Raw genomic sequence first — 16,751 nt, 5'->3', positions numbered from 1 at the left:
ATGCTATTGAGGGAGGTTATAAGAGACGAAGTCAAGGGACTTATAGCCTCCCGAAATAGCATTTCAAACCCTGAGGATGGAACGTTTGGTACATGTTCCCGAAAACAAAAGTCATCATCTGTTATTTTACATGGGTTAGTCAAAATGCGTGAAAAATATGATCGCTCAATCGTTTGGCATCGTTTGTCATTTGTTACGTGAAAATGTTTTCCCATGGGAGAACATTACAAAAATGTCCTGCCATGGGCGAACATAACCAATGTGCCTCCATCACGTGACTGTGTTTAGCCAATCACTAACCGGTATTTGACTAAGCCATTTAATATAAAATTATGTTTTAATGTATTGAAAAGCAACAATAGTCCTAAGCGTTTAAAGCAATGACTTTGTAAAGTTATAGCAACTCGGCAATCATTCGTTTGATGAAATGGATATAAGCAATGAATTCTTCTTTATTTTACCTAAAAAGGAAATAAACAAACAAAGCAAGAGATTCAGTGACAATTTTTGGACATGTCAATAATATACTCATGAGGTGATCAGATCATCATCGCATTAAGCATATTTAGTTTGCATAATTTTAATTGGAACTAATAGCGTTGCTTCGTAAAACATACGAAACTTTGAAATACACACACACACACACACACACACACACACACACACACACACACACATATATATATATATATATATATATATATATATATATATATATATATTTGTATTTTAAGTCCCACTCTAACGAAATTCCCACCATTGAGTTTACTTGATTTCTCTATCCTCTATCTATATTCAATTTAGATCAATTTGCACGGACTGGTTTTGTACTTTTAAGACATTATTGTTTGTGAGACTTGTGTTTTTTTATACATGGGTCTGGCGCCTGCAGCTCGAGAAGAGATTTTCATAAAGGGCGGCACTCCTCTTCGAAAACATCATCAGCCTGAATAAATAATGTTGTTTCTCGGACAAAAGTGGAAAACACGACTTAAGCTAAGAACCGGTGGTTTTGGCAACACCTTGATCTTAATCCCAATCGACACCTTTGCGAGATTAGCGCACGGGAATGTGTGAAGCTGCCGATGAGTTTTTGGAGTAGGTTATTGTGTGCCTTTTTTCATGTGATCATCTGGGAAACAAAGTAAAAACGACAAACATCTCTTTTGTCGTGTCGCTGTGAAGTTGACACCTGGACAAGCTATTTCAAGTTTACATCATGCTTATTGGAACCTTCATTTATTTTACGAGATAACGCACACGTGCTATGAGCCTCTGTGGAAGATAGCTTACAGCTGAAACTGTTTAGTTTGCCTCATCCCATAAAGTCTGTGTATGTTGTTCTCTTTCCCAAAAGACTGAGAAACAGGAGAGGTGAAAAGGGTCAAAACCTTAACGGTATCCTTTTGAAGGGAATTTTCACATGTTTTCACCAAATAATTATCGCATGTAGCCACAAATATGCAAATTTTTAGGCAGATCACGTGATAGTGTCACAAACTCTTTAACTTTTGTTATTTTTTTGAAACAAAAGATCAGACATAACTCATGATTTGGTCTATAACCTAGCAACAACAACCCTCCACATAAATCATTTAAATTGTCATCACGAAATGCATAGGTTATACGATCATGACAACGATTTACTGCAAATGATATAGGATTTTCTTTTTGTTTCTTTCAAAACGGGGAACAACTGGTTTTACACAGTTTTGCATCAAGGTCAAAGTCAAACTTGTATCCCTCCATCTCATACATCTATTTTTCATTTGTGGTTACGACCACTACTACTGTTTTGCACAAACATGAGGAAACTTGGGGGATTCAGGATCATCTGTAAACAAGGACGAAAATAACTCTAATGATTTATACAAATACATTTAATACATTTATACAAATATATTTTACATTATGTAAAAAAGATAAACACCCGTAACGCTTTTCGGATATCATTGCGAAAGTATCTGTTATCAATTATAGTATAAATGATCCCCTATGAAAACATGTAAATATGTACATATAACAATTCTTATGTGAATATTGTAAATACGTTATATTATAATCTATATCATTGAAAGGACTGGCCTCGACTAGCCTGCACGCTATTGCCAGTTCTTTTTTGCCAAACTATATTTCAACTATTCATTGTTGTGACTTTGTTGACGATGTTTGTTTGTTTGGTAAATAAATTTAATTTCATTTCATTTCATTAATGTGTACATATATGTAAAGAAATGTGTATGTATGTATGTATATATATATATATATACATATATATATATATATATATATATATATATATATATATATAGTGTATATATATATATGCATATAATTATCATATATCATATATAGAATTAAACCCATCAGAATGGACGTCTGATCTAGAAAATACCAAAGGCAACGTTGCCCTTTCCAGCTTTACTTTGGGAGTGTCAGCTATAATAATGGCTATGTAATAGTGACCAAGTCCGGGTCAGTAAGGTGGATCTATCATTACCAGTAATCATTTTCTCTGTGTTTCGAGTTGCGGTTTATCTTTGCGAAACACAGACACAAGAACATACTTGTGTAGGCCCTGTATTCATCATATTATCACAGAGACTGCTTAAAACTCTGTCACCTGTGACTAAAAAGGGAACAAGCATAGTTGCACATGTTATAACTCGTGACAATTTGCAGCCTTGCTGCGATATGTAAGGTAATATAAATTATAGTAATAAGTTTTGTAAGAAAAGAACACGAAAGTGTATTGACTATTAGCGAAATGAATCATCATTAATTGTGCTTATCATGAGTTTGTACATGTAAGTTTCATGACGAAAATATATCAACCACTCTGCAGCCTTCCAGTGGCAGTCAAGGCCAGCAGTAATACCGTGCCCACATACTTCTGGTTGGTAGACACGTTGGTTAAAGGCAGGACGATTATTGAAATTTCATTAAACCATGCAAGTAATCAGTTAATTGCTGCCTTCAATTCTTGGCTCGTAAATCCTGTGTGTTTGTCGCGTTTGTATATTCTTGAAATAGTCCTACACTTAGCCTTGGTTTTGAAATGAGTTATGTGTTTGCCTCTATAGTACACAAGGTAGTAAGGTGTGCTTTTAAGTATCGTTCACAAGCAATCTGTAATGTACAGGCTTTAACGTACCTTCGAAGCAGACAAACAGTTATATAGACAGAGGGATTAGTCAATCTAAAGCTTCCTTTTCTACCTGCCGTACTATGCGTGTCCATCTTTGCACACAAGTTATCCCTCTTCCATACAAGTGGTTTCAAACTTTAAAGGGAAATGCCGCCTATATCACACACTTTGGTCAGTCGGTTCGGACAGTTGAAGAGCTGTTCTCCATCAGCCATGTTCAGCCGGTAAGGTCACGAAAGCCGCAGAAGGAGATCTTTCACGATTGCTGAAGCGATCAGCGCGCTAGTATAAGAGTAAGATTTAAGCCTTTTGTGGTGTCGTAGGAAGGCAATTGAGCATCACTGCAATAGAGCAAGGTCAGGCAATTAGATAACACAAATTGTTAGCACTGCTCTTTTTCATAATCCAGTTGTAATTGTGCGATTTCTCCCTCAAATTGGTGATGAGTCAGTTCTAAACTGTAATGGAACATGTCTTGTTGATAATTTTCATTGTTTTCTGTACATGTTTCTAAATTACACCTCTTTTTTTTTTTTTTTACAATACCCTGGTGTCTGAATTATTACCGTCATTATCTATAACCATCCTTTTGCATCTGAAAGAGTTACGATTTATAGTTTGAAAGCGTAAAATATTGTTACCATGGCAACGTGCGCGAAGTGTCCCTTCGGTAAGCCTATTTTTAGTAATTTACGAGGTTATTCATTTTCTACCTATCTTCCTATAGTCTTTTTGACAGTACTGTAGACTGCTGGGAGACAGGTGCCTGTCGGGTCACTGCCCTGAACATTGACAGATGATTTCAAAAAGGGATCACAAAAAATGAAGTTTGATATTACTTTGTTATCTTAGTTTCAGACGACTTTCCTATAATCAATACAATGTTGAAGACTATACTTTGTCAAAAAGCGAGAGCTGCGTGTGGATAATGAGAATGTCTTATTTTAGATGTCAACGACTAGGTCTGCATTATTCGCATATAATACGCCACAGAAGGACTCGGACACTCTGAAGAATAAAAACGGTGATGGTGGAGTTTGTAATGCTTTGTTTTTGTCTGCGTGCATGAGCATTTGTGTGCGTATGATTTGTTTTATGTTCCCTCTGTTTCTCCAAGCAATATGTCTTATCGTTTCGTTTGATTATTACTACAATGTACTGCTCATGAGGGGACTTCATTCTACAAGCTAGGCTTTTTAACAGTCCTCTCCATTTCCGACATTTTTCTTCTTTGTTACGATTCAATTACAGTTTGCCCATCCATTTCTTCATCTAAAAGTATGTTTTGTTTCATTGTTAAAAAAAAAATGGCCTGCCTTTAAATCTAATTTGAATATGCAAAAGTCTCATTGTACTTTACTTTGTTTATATGCAAATGTCATATTGTATACTTTCGTCGGAAATGAAATAAAATGAAATGAAAAAGTGAAATGACGATCGTATATAAGAGCGATGATGATAATGATGATGATGATGAAGATGATGATGGAGGAGAATTAAGATCATAATCATGAAGGAAGCGAAGAAGCAGTAGAATTAAAAAAAGAAAAGAAAATGCATCAAAAGGAGCAAAATGAGAGGAATACTAAGGATAAAAAAATAGATTGCTCCTCAAAGTTACAGAATACTGTATACTTTCTTTTTTCTACTATCATCAATCTTTGATAAGTCAAACTTGACTGTCAATTAGATGTAAAGTATATCTTTCTGTAACGATTGTTTGCGATGTTGTTTGACAGGCAAATGAAAATCTCAAGGAAAAAAAGAATAATCTCATTTATTAGGTCTTTTCACTGATCCTCTGATCCTTTCTTTTGTGTAGATAATATGACAGTTATGAGTTTTCCTCACGAAACTTTAAATTTCTCCGAGAAACTTATCAGATCGCGGTTTTTAACTAAAGGAAGAACCAACTACAAACGACATCGTGCAAAATAATAAGGTAGTTGGGAGATCGAGAGACTCCAGGTTTCATGAAATAATCGCGTTATTATACAAAGAGAAAAATACAAATGAAATAATGACAAGGATGGGACTTTCAGCAAAGTTTATTTCAGGGATTACCTATTAATTTCAAAAGTTCGCTCTGACCTGCGTGCTTACAGGCAACAGCTATGTACCCCTTGACGGAAACCATTTATCATCATTAAACAGGGATGCGAACATTTTGTCGACGCACGAAAACAAAATAAGGCAGACTGGCAGAGTGGCCTTAAAGGGGAATGAACCCCAAATATAGATCGAGTGAATGAAACAATATTAGGTAAACACATCGAGGAGGCTTGATGAAAATAGGACAATCCGTTCAAATGCTATGAGTTTGTACGGTTTCCGTGCCGCCATTGCTGGATGAGAAGACTATGACATCGTGACGTCACGCATGGACAACGACATCAAACTATAAAATAAAGAGAATTCTATATGTCTTAATTACTCTAGCATTATCTATCTATCTATCTATCTATCTATCTATATATCTATCTATCTATCTATCTATACGTACATACATACATCATGGCTCGACACTAACTTTTTTGTTTGGTGGCCCGATGGGGCCACCAATATCCTAAATTTCAAATTTTTGGTGGCCCGAGAGAAAAAATTGGTGTCCCGAAAAAAAAACAATAAAAAAGTCCTGTTTTTTTAAGATTAGTCAAATATTTAAGTTTTATGATAGTAAGAATTAAAAGTTGGACATATCTACTCATAAATTAAACTTCAACAAACTTGCAACACTCACTCTCAGGCACTCATTCAGTTCTTTTCATCCATCCTTTAAACAAATTTAACTGCTAATTTCCGGCGCAAAAAGTTACGAATTTAAGTTGACATACTTTTCAAAAAATTGTGGTGGCCCGAGGCGGGCCACCAAATTTGCCCTTTTTTGAAATTTGGTGGCCCGACTTTCATTTTTGGTGGCCCCGGGCCACCGGGCCACCGTTAGTGTCGAGCCCTGCATACATATCTATAACACTTGACTTATCTATTTCAGAAATCAAGGGAAATTTAGATTATTTCCTTTAACATAAATATGTCAATATCAAGAACAATTTGATGTGTACTTGTTACGAAAAAAGAAGAAGAAATTTTGTAGAATTCTCCGTCTATTTCCCTAACATCATTGTCCAAGCGTGAATCACTCACCCAGCAGTGGATGGCGGCAAAGTAACTTTAGGAATTCATAACTTTTGAACTGATTGTCAGATTTTCCTCAAACTTCATTGATGTGCATTCTATATCGCCGCATTTACATAATCCTTAAGCCTATAGCTATATATATAGTGGGTTTCATTTCCCTTTCATTGAAACATATAAAAATCGCATGCACAATCATAGCCTAAATAAAGCAGGTAACTTCACCCCACATCTCAAGGTCTGTATAAACATCACAGATATCATATATCTCTTTTAAAGTTCGATGTCCCATTTTCAAGCTTCCGTGAATATTCCTGATGACTGATGTACCTATACTCCACTGCAGCCGAGGTGCAGTCCCGTGTAATTGACAATGACATTTTTGCCATCCCCGTTTCCGATGGTTGTGTCTGTTGTTTGCCAGGATAAACATAGAATCCAATTAGCCGGTTGCCATGGCGAAAGATATACAAATATCAAACTGCAAGCAGGATCGACCTCTAGACTGTCTACACCACAGCGCACCGCAGCGAGGGTTTGAATCAAACGTTTGAGCGGATGTAATTAGCTGCACCGGATGAATCTCACCGATAATCATCACGACATTACTGGGATTAGGATGCACTTTTGTTGTTTTCATTGATTTTTTTTTAAAGTTGATTCATAGGTGATTGGAGAAGATGTGAAAGTCATGTGATATGTACAGCAGATGGCTTTGTAATTGATGTCATGAGCTCCAGGAATATTAAGAGGAACATGAGATGATCTCATCCACAGTTGCAATTGATATTTGATTTCTGTTCGTTGATTTTGACAAAAATTTGATATTTCTCCACCATCGTCGATTTGTTCGTTCGTTCCTTAGTTTGTTCATATTTATTTTGCTTCTCAAATCAAATCAAAATAAATCATATGGTTGTGACAAATTTAAACAAAACATAACCAAGTGACAATGGAGCAAAGTGCAGCCTATTTGAATTCTTTCCCTGCATACATAGTTGTTCGAAGGAGCCTCATATTGAGCCTCATATTGAGAGGAAAATTCAGTTATGATCACAAGCAACTTTCACCAAGAATCATCAAGAGTGCCTGCATAGACCATCCATCTAAATGTATCAATTTTCGTCAAAAGATCACGACGTTTCATATGTTTCATCGCTACATGTATAGGTTTAAACAAAAAGCGAGTATCTTCACATTTGATTTTGATTTGATTTAATTTGATTTGATTTCTGAATGTCTTTTTCATACATGGATGAAATACAAAGTCAATTGAACGAACTAATTGCGCACAGTATAATTTGAATCTGACAGTGAAAACAGATAAATGATTAATTCAAATGTCCAACTTGTTTTCTAACACAATGCAAAATGAAAACAAACAGGCATTATTTTATGCATATATTTATGCAGATATTATTGCATGATTGTATTTCTTAACTACATTGTTTGTCACTCTGAACCAAGAAATTGACATAAACAAATAAACAAACAAGCATACAGACAGACAAATAAACAAACGAACAAACGAATGGACTTATTCATTTCGTCGACTCTTAATGTGCCTCCACATACCGCAACACAGTTATGAAATATCGCGTGTCATATACAAACAAGGAAACAAACAAACGAAAGAACGAACGAACGAACTAACGATCGAAAAAACGAACAGACCTACTCATTTCGTCGACTGTTAGAGTGTTACAACGTGTGTGCGACACATACGCCTTATTTATAGATTCGTATTTTTTTTCCCTGCCCGTGATTTCATTTAAATTGGGCGCCAGTATAGTATACGTTTCATACAGGTAAAAACATCCAGTTGATATTTTCGGGTTAAATCATGGAAACACTGATTTTAGTGCTGGAAAGAACTACTCGTACTCAGCGTGTGGTCAATTCGACAGAGGTCAAGGACGACATCAGTCTGACAGTTTTAACTCCCTGAGATTTGTCGTCATCACCCGTCCCTTTGTCATAACCCCTTTCCCACTCACTTGACTTTGAGAGAGTGGGAGCAGTCCCAAAAGTTAGCGTTGATCACGAATAATGAATTACGATAATCTTGATATCAGCACGCGGGCTTCCCGGGACCCCCACCGGGCTCTGATGAGTCCAGGGACAATGAACCGATGCGGGAAATGAACTGATGAAGAGAGATCCCGGTCTTCCGCTTACACCTAAACATGAATTAGTTTTTCTTTTCTTTTTCTTTTCTTTTACAACGATTTGCTTCGCCCCTTGTCTTACATTATCTCTTATCCCTTACATCTTGGCCATGGATTGTATTTTCCATGATCATGAGTCTTGACCTGGACTTCGTAGAAAAAGAGCTTCATTTTCATCTTATGATTTCCGTCACGAATCCATGGGCAACTGATGATCTTAGCTTTCCTCAGCCTTCGCAAGCTCTCTCTTTCTTCCAAAAGAAAAGACACACACACACACACACACATACACACGCACACACATGCACACACACATACACAAAATGATCAGAAACAAATCAAAAAGGAAAGGCAGAAAATAAGAACCAACAAATAAATGTGGTTTTTTTCAAGTTCAAAAAGAACAAAAAAAAAAAACATGTAACAGGTATAAAATAGAAGCGAAAAAAATATAAACAAGGAAAACCAGAATGATCGATGAAGTGGACGATAATGATTGCCTAATTAGCACAGTTGTGGGTTGTTTGGTCCATCAAAGTCGAACCTTAATGTACGCATTGTCTCAGACGCCAGTTAACCACTAACTTGTTGTAGGCCTACTTTCGCGGTCTCCATCAGACTTGGGATGGGCCGATATTTAGGGCTTTAAGTTAAACCTCGGTATGTGAATGGATAGCGTGTGATGGCGGGATGTAATGCGTGTGATCGAGATAGGAGGTTTGGCGTTGCGGTCTGTTGTCCCACACACGAGGTACATGGTCATGCCATTTCGAAGTGAGGAAGTCACGAACGCGGTGATACCGTTTCCTTTTCTGCCCCTTTTTTTTCCAACATGTCTCCGGGTGTCCTGAAATTGAAGCCCAATATATCATCCTAACATTGAACAGGGTTATTGCAAGGTCGGTTTACTTCCCCAATAATATAGATGCGTGCTATCGCATATAGGTATGAATGATACCGCGCATATAACTGGCTAATTATTTAATATACTTATTGATCTCATTTTACCTTAATTATTAATAATTAAATCAAATTCAATTCAATCCAATCCAATTCAATTCAATTCAATTCAATTCAATTCAATTCAATTTAATTCAATTCAATTCAATTCAATTCAATTCAATTTAATTTAATTTAATTTAATTTAATTTAATTTAATTTAATTTAATTTAATTCAATTCACTATCTGTCTGTCTGTCTGTCTATACCTTTCTATCTGCGAAGGTGTGTTTCTTGAAACTCCATGCCTTCCTTTTTTAGGTCCGACTCCAAACCTCGACCATTGTGATGGTTTAATTTTACTCTTCTTCACTGAGCAAACATGAATTCCGGAGCTCACTACGGGATCTGTTTCTTTACATCGCCATGCACATCGAAAACGCACAGTAGGAAGTTACGATTGCTATCTTCTTAACACACAACACAGATTAAGTAATATACTGGTATCAATCTCTCGCCCGCGATCAATTTCATTTAATTCCATTTAATTTTATTTATTTTTCCATATCAAAATAATACATAATTATTGCAAAGTAATCATCATGTTAACAAATGATGATACGTGTTAATGATATCTCTAAGAAGAGGTATATGGGATACATATCATACTCTCACGTTTTGCACCACTTTTTTATTTCTCTTAGACACAACACAAAAGGGAAATGAATATGTTATATTCTCATTCATGAGAGTAGAATATATTTCATAATTCTATTTTGTAAGTATACCGCGAAATAGAAGGTAGGTGCGAGGGAATTAATGTCGCATACACTTGTGAGACATAGGGTCGGTCTTTTTATCATAGTCAAATTTGAATGAGCGCTGACATTAATATCAGAATCCCGCGTTTTGAGAGATTTTTTAGATTGCAGCGTTTGAGGTGACTCAAAGATACCCAGAGAAATTCAACATAATTGAAGTAATTCAATAAATTATAACTTCATCACATTTGCTGCTTTCTTTCATTTCAAATCTCTCACTTACAGCTGTGACACCATCAATGTCATAAGGACGTTGTGGGAAGCATGTTAATTGAGGCTCTTAATAAGACGCGTCTCTTATAAAAAACATGCATGGTCATGATGAGGGTCAGGGTATTCGTCGAACAAATCTTGCACGTAAAAACAGGGGCCACAGGACGTTTTTTAGTTTGTGTGTGTGTGTGTGTGTGTGTGTGTGTGTGTGTGTGCGTGTGTGTGTGGGCCTCCCCATACCCCTCCCCCTCATCCCTTTCCCCCTCTTTCTCTTATTTCCTTGTTGTTGTTTTTCCCGTGTTTGTGTTCTTTTAAAGACCCCGGCCAAGCTCTCCCCCCCCCCCCTTCCGATAACCCTGTGAAAGAGCTGAAAAGCTTAAAAAGAACAAACAGGCAAAACAAGATAGGAGTGACAAACAAACTAATACAAGCAACCCCTGTGCGTTAGCGACCCGGCATATATATCATATTATTTTCTTAAAACAAAAACAAAAACAAAGAAACAAAGCAAAGATAGATGTATCCTTCACCCCTGCCACAATTAGAAAACAAAAACGAAGCCTCCCGAATCAACAACACGTACATTCCTAGAAAGTGGCTGCTTGTTTGTAGCAAAGCTAATCTCATGACATAGTTTACGTTATGCTGATGTATAGACTCTGAACAGCCAGACTTTTCTGACGTTGTTGAAGCATCATGAGAGATTAATTTTGCACCATGCAAGAACTTATCATAGCTTATATACCTCTCTCCACAATTTCAAAGTAAACACTACATTTAAGATGGACATGCATTACTGCAATTTAAGTAAATAAGATTCAAGGTCGACGGAAATGCAACAGCTTACTCATGTAAAGGAGATATTAACCGTGGTTTTGATAAACAACCACGAAATTCTTGTTTAACAAAAGTCAATTGCGATTTGCTAAACATATAAATAACCTAGATCAATTGCATTGATTGTTTGATTGTCAGTAGTCAATCTGTTAAGACTTTAAGGGGTATATCATGAATATTCTTAAGTTTGCATATGTGAACACCTGCTCGTCTTCATTTTGTAGTATCATGGAATAATGTATACTTGCATTAATCAATTACCTGTTTCAACTGTAAGGTTCAAGCAATATTGTAGTCAGTTAAAGTTTGTTCACTTGACTTTGCGTTACATTCATGTATGGAAAAGAAATAAGATCAATTAATCAATGATCAATCAAACGTTATGGTGACTGTTGCGCAGCTTTATTATACCGACTTTTATCAGCAAACGATATTAGGTAGGCAGGTCAAAAAGATTCACACTTGTACTCAAACTGCAAACTCAACTGCAAACTGAAATTGGAAATAGAAAAAAAAAGTAAAGAGAGAAAAAAGATAAGGAATGACAGTTTGAAATCTGCGAAAGAAAATTACACCCTGTTTCTTCATTCAACCTCAGAGGGACTTGTACAGTACTTTTCCTCAAGGATGTTGCACGGGCAGAACACGAGCAATGCATTTTCATCAATTCTGTGTGACTCACGGCCTCATGTGGATATTGAAAAGAATTGAACAGAACAGAAATTTGAAAGTCCTTGAAATTTGTTAGAATTTAATTGAAACAAGTTGAAATACGTGGAAAACCCGTTACTAATCCGAGCGCGTGCATAATTTATACTCCCCTCAGTTGTACTCCCCTCAGTGCTACACAGGCTGGTAATTCTAATTCTAATTCTAATTTTTCTTTGAATGTTAGTACTTGTATGTTCACTCTTTAGGTTTCCCGTATCTCTTCCGAGGACTCGCATGTTCTCTTTTCACCATTATTCACATCATATCATTACACTATTGTCAACATTGTTAAATCAACTGTTCTTACATCTGCAGCATGTGGTTGTCTGTATATCACTATTTGTATTGAGAAGGTTCTGTTAGTGCCCCAGGTAATTTTGCCTTTCATTTTTGTTTTTCTTTATTTTGGTCCTACGTTGCATCCGTGCTCCTCATCTTTACACTCTGTTCAGAATTTGGGACCTACGCTTAACAAGCTCGTTTTTAAGTAGGTTCCATCATATTTCTTTAGCGTTATACATAGAACCAAACGTACGATGATTGACCGCTATGTTTTCCATGCTTACATTAATTTACTGTGCATCCAAGCCGGATATTATGATTCACTAAGTTTTTATTTTATTATTTGATGTACATTCCTTCATTGAGAAATATGAAAATAAATTGAATTGAAATTGAAATTGAAATTGAATTTAATATATATATATATATATATGTATATATATATATATATATATATATATATATATATATATAATATGTGTATATATATATATATATATATGTTGATAAGGTAGTTCACGTGTTGGCAAGATAAAAAGATAAGTAACAAAACTGCAACAAAGTTCATGCTGTATTCACCAACGGTTTATTTCTTCACACAAATTTTCGAGCGTCTCGCCGCCCTTTCTCAAGTGTTAATATATATATATATATATATATATATATATATATATATATACATATATATATATATATATATATATATATATACACATATATATATATATCATAATGTGTATTGAATTATACATTGTTGCATTTCTATCGAGAGTCACAGGTGTGAGAACAACCATGGAGCAACATAGCTTCCATGGATAGCTCTATGGAACAAGCTAACATCGCCACCGACAGTGATGTCGCGATTCGTGAAGATGCATTCATTGGCGGCCCGTTTTCGTGGAAATCCAATGAGAGTATTTTTTTCCCCATCGATAGGCGGGTTGAACTGGGTAGGAATTACGAGGTTGGAAATTGAGAGTGGAAGAGCTTGGGGACGGGGATTTTCACGAGAGCGATCATTTTTTTTGGCATCTCGGCGGAATCGAAAACATTATGCATGATGATGTCCGCGAGAGGTAACACGCAAAGGGTGCTGGCTCAACCTGAGGACACGCAGTGTAGACGCGATAGAGGCTGGCGAACCATAATGAGATTTTGCTTTCCGTGCATAATTTATTAGAGCTTAGATGAAACCACTCTATATATCCCTTGTGCGGACAACCTCATAGTTTGTTTAAATCAAATCCTTTCGCCGTATACGCTATTCCAAGAATAGGAAAGCCTTTCAAAAAGGTGAGTATATTCCGGTCTTTAGGTGACGATGTAATGGAGTATGTAATACACTAGAAATAGCTTCCGGAAGATGTTTAATTAGTCCTCGACGGCTGAGTGATTAATCCAATATTGACAGACAAACACAAACAAACAAAACAACCCAAGACGGCACGACGAACAAGAAAGAGTATTTTATTGGCTGTTCTTTGACAGAAAAGCAAGAACGTGCTTGTGTGCTTGTTCGTTTGTGTGTGTATGTGGTAGTCGAGGACAGGTGTGTATTAAGTTTTAGATGTGACTACTTTTTGTTGTCATTTCTCGTGTGATTCTTGGATGCACGATTAGCATGGGAGACATGATAATGATATAACAGCATGAGAAACTCAATTCTTTGCAAACAGGTTGTAAAATAGGCCTTCGTCTTTGGACATTAAAGGGATCCTATAGTTTAGGTTGAGACCTAACTTCAGGTTTTTAACATTTTTTTTTTGGCGAGATAATGAGAAATCTCTTATGTAATAATCTATGAAAGAGCATGTACATTGCAAAAGGGAGTCAATGTTTATTTGATGAAAATTGGTTTTGAAATGACTGAGATATCCAAAACAGAGCAATTCTCATAAAAGGTGAAACCCACCTATTATTAGGATCGCTTTGTTTTACCTCTTTTTTTTGGATGTCTCAGCCATTCCAAAACCGACTTTCGCCTAATAAACTTTGAATTCCTCTTGGAATGGTATGGGCTGTATTATTATTCATAAGTGGTTTCTTGGTATCTAGCAACATAAAGTTAAAAGCCCAATCCTCATCTCCACCAATACTAAACCTTCCCTTTAAGTAGGATTGTAGTTTTGAATTTGTGTGTGCTTACGTTCTAGATTACAGAGAGAGAAATGACTATAGAAATAGAGAGAGGGAGAGAGAGAGGGTAAAGTGAGGGATGAGAGAAAGATGGAAAGACAAACGAAAAGAAGAAGAAGAAGAAGAAGAAGAAGAAGAAGAAGAAGAAGGAGAAGAAGGAGAACTGAGTGGCGAAAGAGGACCGGCAGATGGGATGCAGCGTGTGCGGAGGAACCAGAGACATGAAAGAGGGGAATCGAATGTGAGGTTGTCGAGTCTCGAATTAGGAATCCGCTAGCTAAAAGGATTGTATTGTTTTGGTTGAGATCTTACTTAAGGTTTCTAACATTTTTTGGTGAGATAATGAGAGACCTCTTAAGGAATGTGAAAGAGGATGTAATGCCAAGAGGAATTCAAAGTTTGTTTGATGAAAATTGATTTTGAAATGGCTTAGATATCCAAAATAGAGCGAACCTAGAAAATGGTAGGACCCACCTAGATACGATTGCTTTGTTTTTCCTTTGTTCTTTGATGTCTCAGCCATTCCAAAACCGATTTTCGTCAAATAAAGTCTAAATTCTCTTAGAGTGGTATGCTCTATCATATTTCATCAGTGGTTTCTATGGTACATCACAAAAAATTTAAAGCCCATTCCTCATCTCTACCAATGCTATACCATCCCTTTAATTTTGGGCATGAGTGACCTCACTTGACTCACCTAGACACTGGCAAAATGCGACTTAGTTTTACACACACAGCAAGCAAGGAGTGTGATCTGGAATAATGTGTCGTCTGCATGGAGAACGTGGTGTTCATTAACTTCGCCCGTCCGATCCTGTAAATGTAACATCCGGTTCAACTTATCCATGCATGTGGTTCATTACCCACCGTACACTACCTTATATAACTGATTTGCCAAGAGCGTTTTCTCAAATTTAAAAACAAAGAGGAAGCAGAAGAAATACAGATTTGCATAATGAGAGATCGAACAAGAATACGAACAGATTTATCAAATTCTACATTAAACTCTTTAATATTGTCATTAAACGGTTTGTTAACATCGTTGGTCAGAATGACTGTGAAATTAATGTTAATACATCGATATGATTCTTGCAAAAATGTTTGTACTTGCTTGTTTATGGCCGGTATTCTCACGAAGGGGGGGGGGGGGGTCTTTTTCAGACAAACTTAGAAATCAACATGCGTGTTGACAATTCTATGACATTTTTTTTTAATCTTTCTCTCAACGTCTTTCTGTGAAACACTTTGAATATACATCAACAATACTTTGAACCCTGTAGGGCCTATAGCATAACGGGCTCAGTCAAACGTGTGCGACTAATACCAAAACAACTGAACTGCACGTTGTTTGTTTGTGTTTTTTGACAACCAGAATTCATGATTCCATATACACGGAAATTCGTCTGTGAAAACGACAAAATCTGTCACAGCGGAAATATTTATAGCGTGTGCGTTTTACACCATAGCTTCAGGACGAACCCACGTAAACGCACTGTAATAATAATCATCTAATAATAGCACATGGCTTTCTTCTTTTTGAAGAGGGAGAGGGACAGGGACAGGGAAGGGAGGGAGGGGAGCGGGAAAGCAAGATTTGGAGGGATACCAAATCAATAGTGTTTGAAAAAAAATCGTTTAGACATTTCATCAAAACAGATGAATTGAAAATCCAGCTCCAGTGCAATTTCTCTCTAATGTCCATACAGGGATGGGGGTTCTTGTCCTATTGCATTGTCTTACATGTACTTTTTACGGGCAAATATGTTATGACGCCGTTGATTATCTATCCGTGTTCACGGTGCAAACTTCAAACACTGTACACATTTCATCAAAGAGGAGGTCCGGAAGTAACGTTTATTTCTTAAACATGACTAGACACATGACATGGTCCATCATTCACATGGTATCAATATGGAGACATAAACTTACTACCTCTCCTCGCAGAAAATTTTGACATACAATATAGCAGTCTCTGGTCTCTGCATGGTTTTTGACGAGGGTGTCGCATCTTGATTAGCTCTGATTGTGCCAATAGATGGCGTACTGTTGGTGATGTAGCTAGAGGGCTCACACGGATAAATAATTCCCCCTAGAGACGTGTGTTAAAATTTAAAAATATATATATATATATATATATATATGTAAAATAGCTGGGAGAAATTAGGTGTTTCATCTTCACTAACCTGGATAAGTGAGCTATACCCTGTCATTCATCAAATTTCCAAGGCGGGTTCTTTAGCTCAGACTCTGTCCAAGGGTCCGCAAAACCAGACTACGAGTTCTTTTCACTCAAAAAATCACTTATTTTCTGTACATGCACCCATTGAAATATAGTCCCTTCAAATTCCATGAGAAAAGCTT

The sequence above is a fragment of the Diadema antillarum genome, unplaced genomic scaffold (genome assembly GCF_040938485.1).
Source record: "Diadema antillarum isolate AM-2024a unplaced genomic scaffold, OU_Dant_1.0 scf00000117, whole genome shotgun sequence".
Taxonomy (NCBI): Eukaryota; Metazoa; Echinodermata; class Echinoidea; order Diadematoida; family Diadematidae; genus Diadema; species Diadema antillarum.
This window is presented reverse-complemented; position numbering follows the sequence as displayed.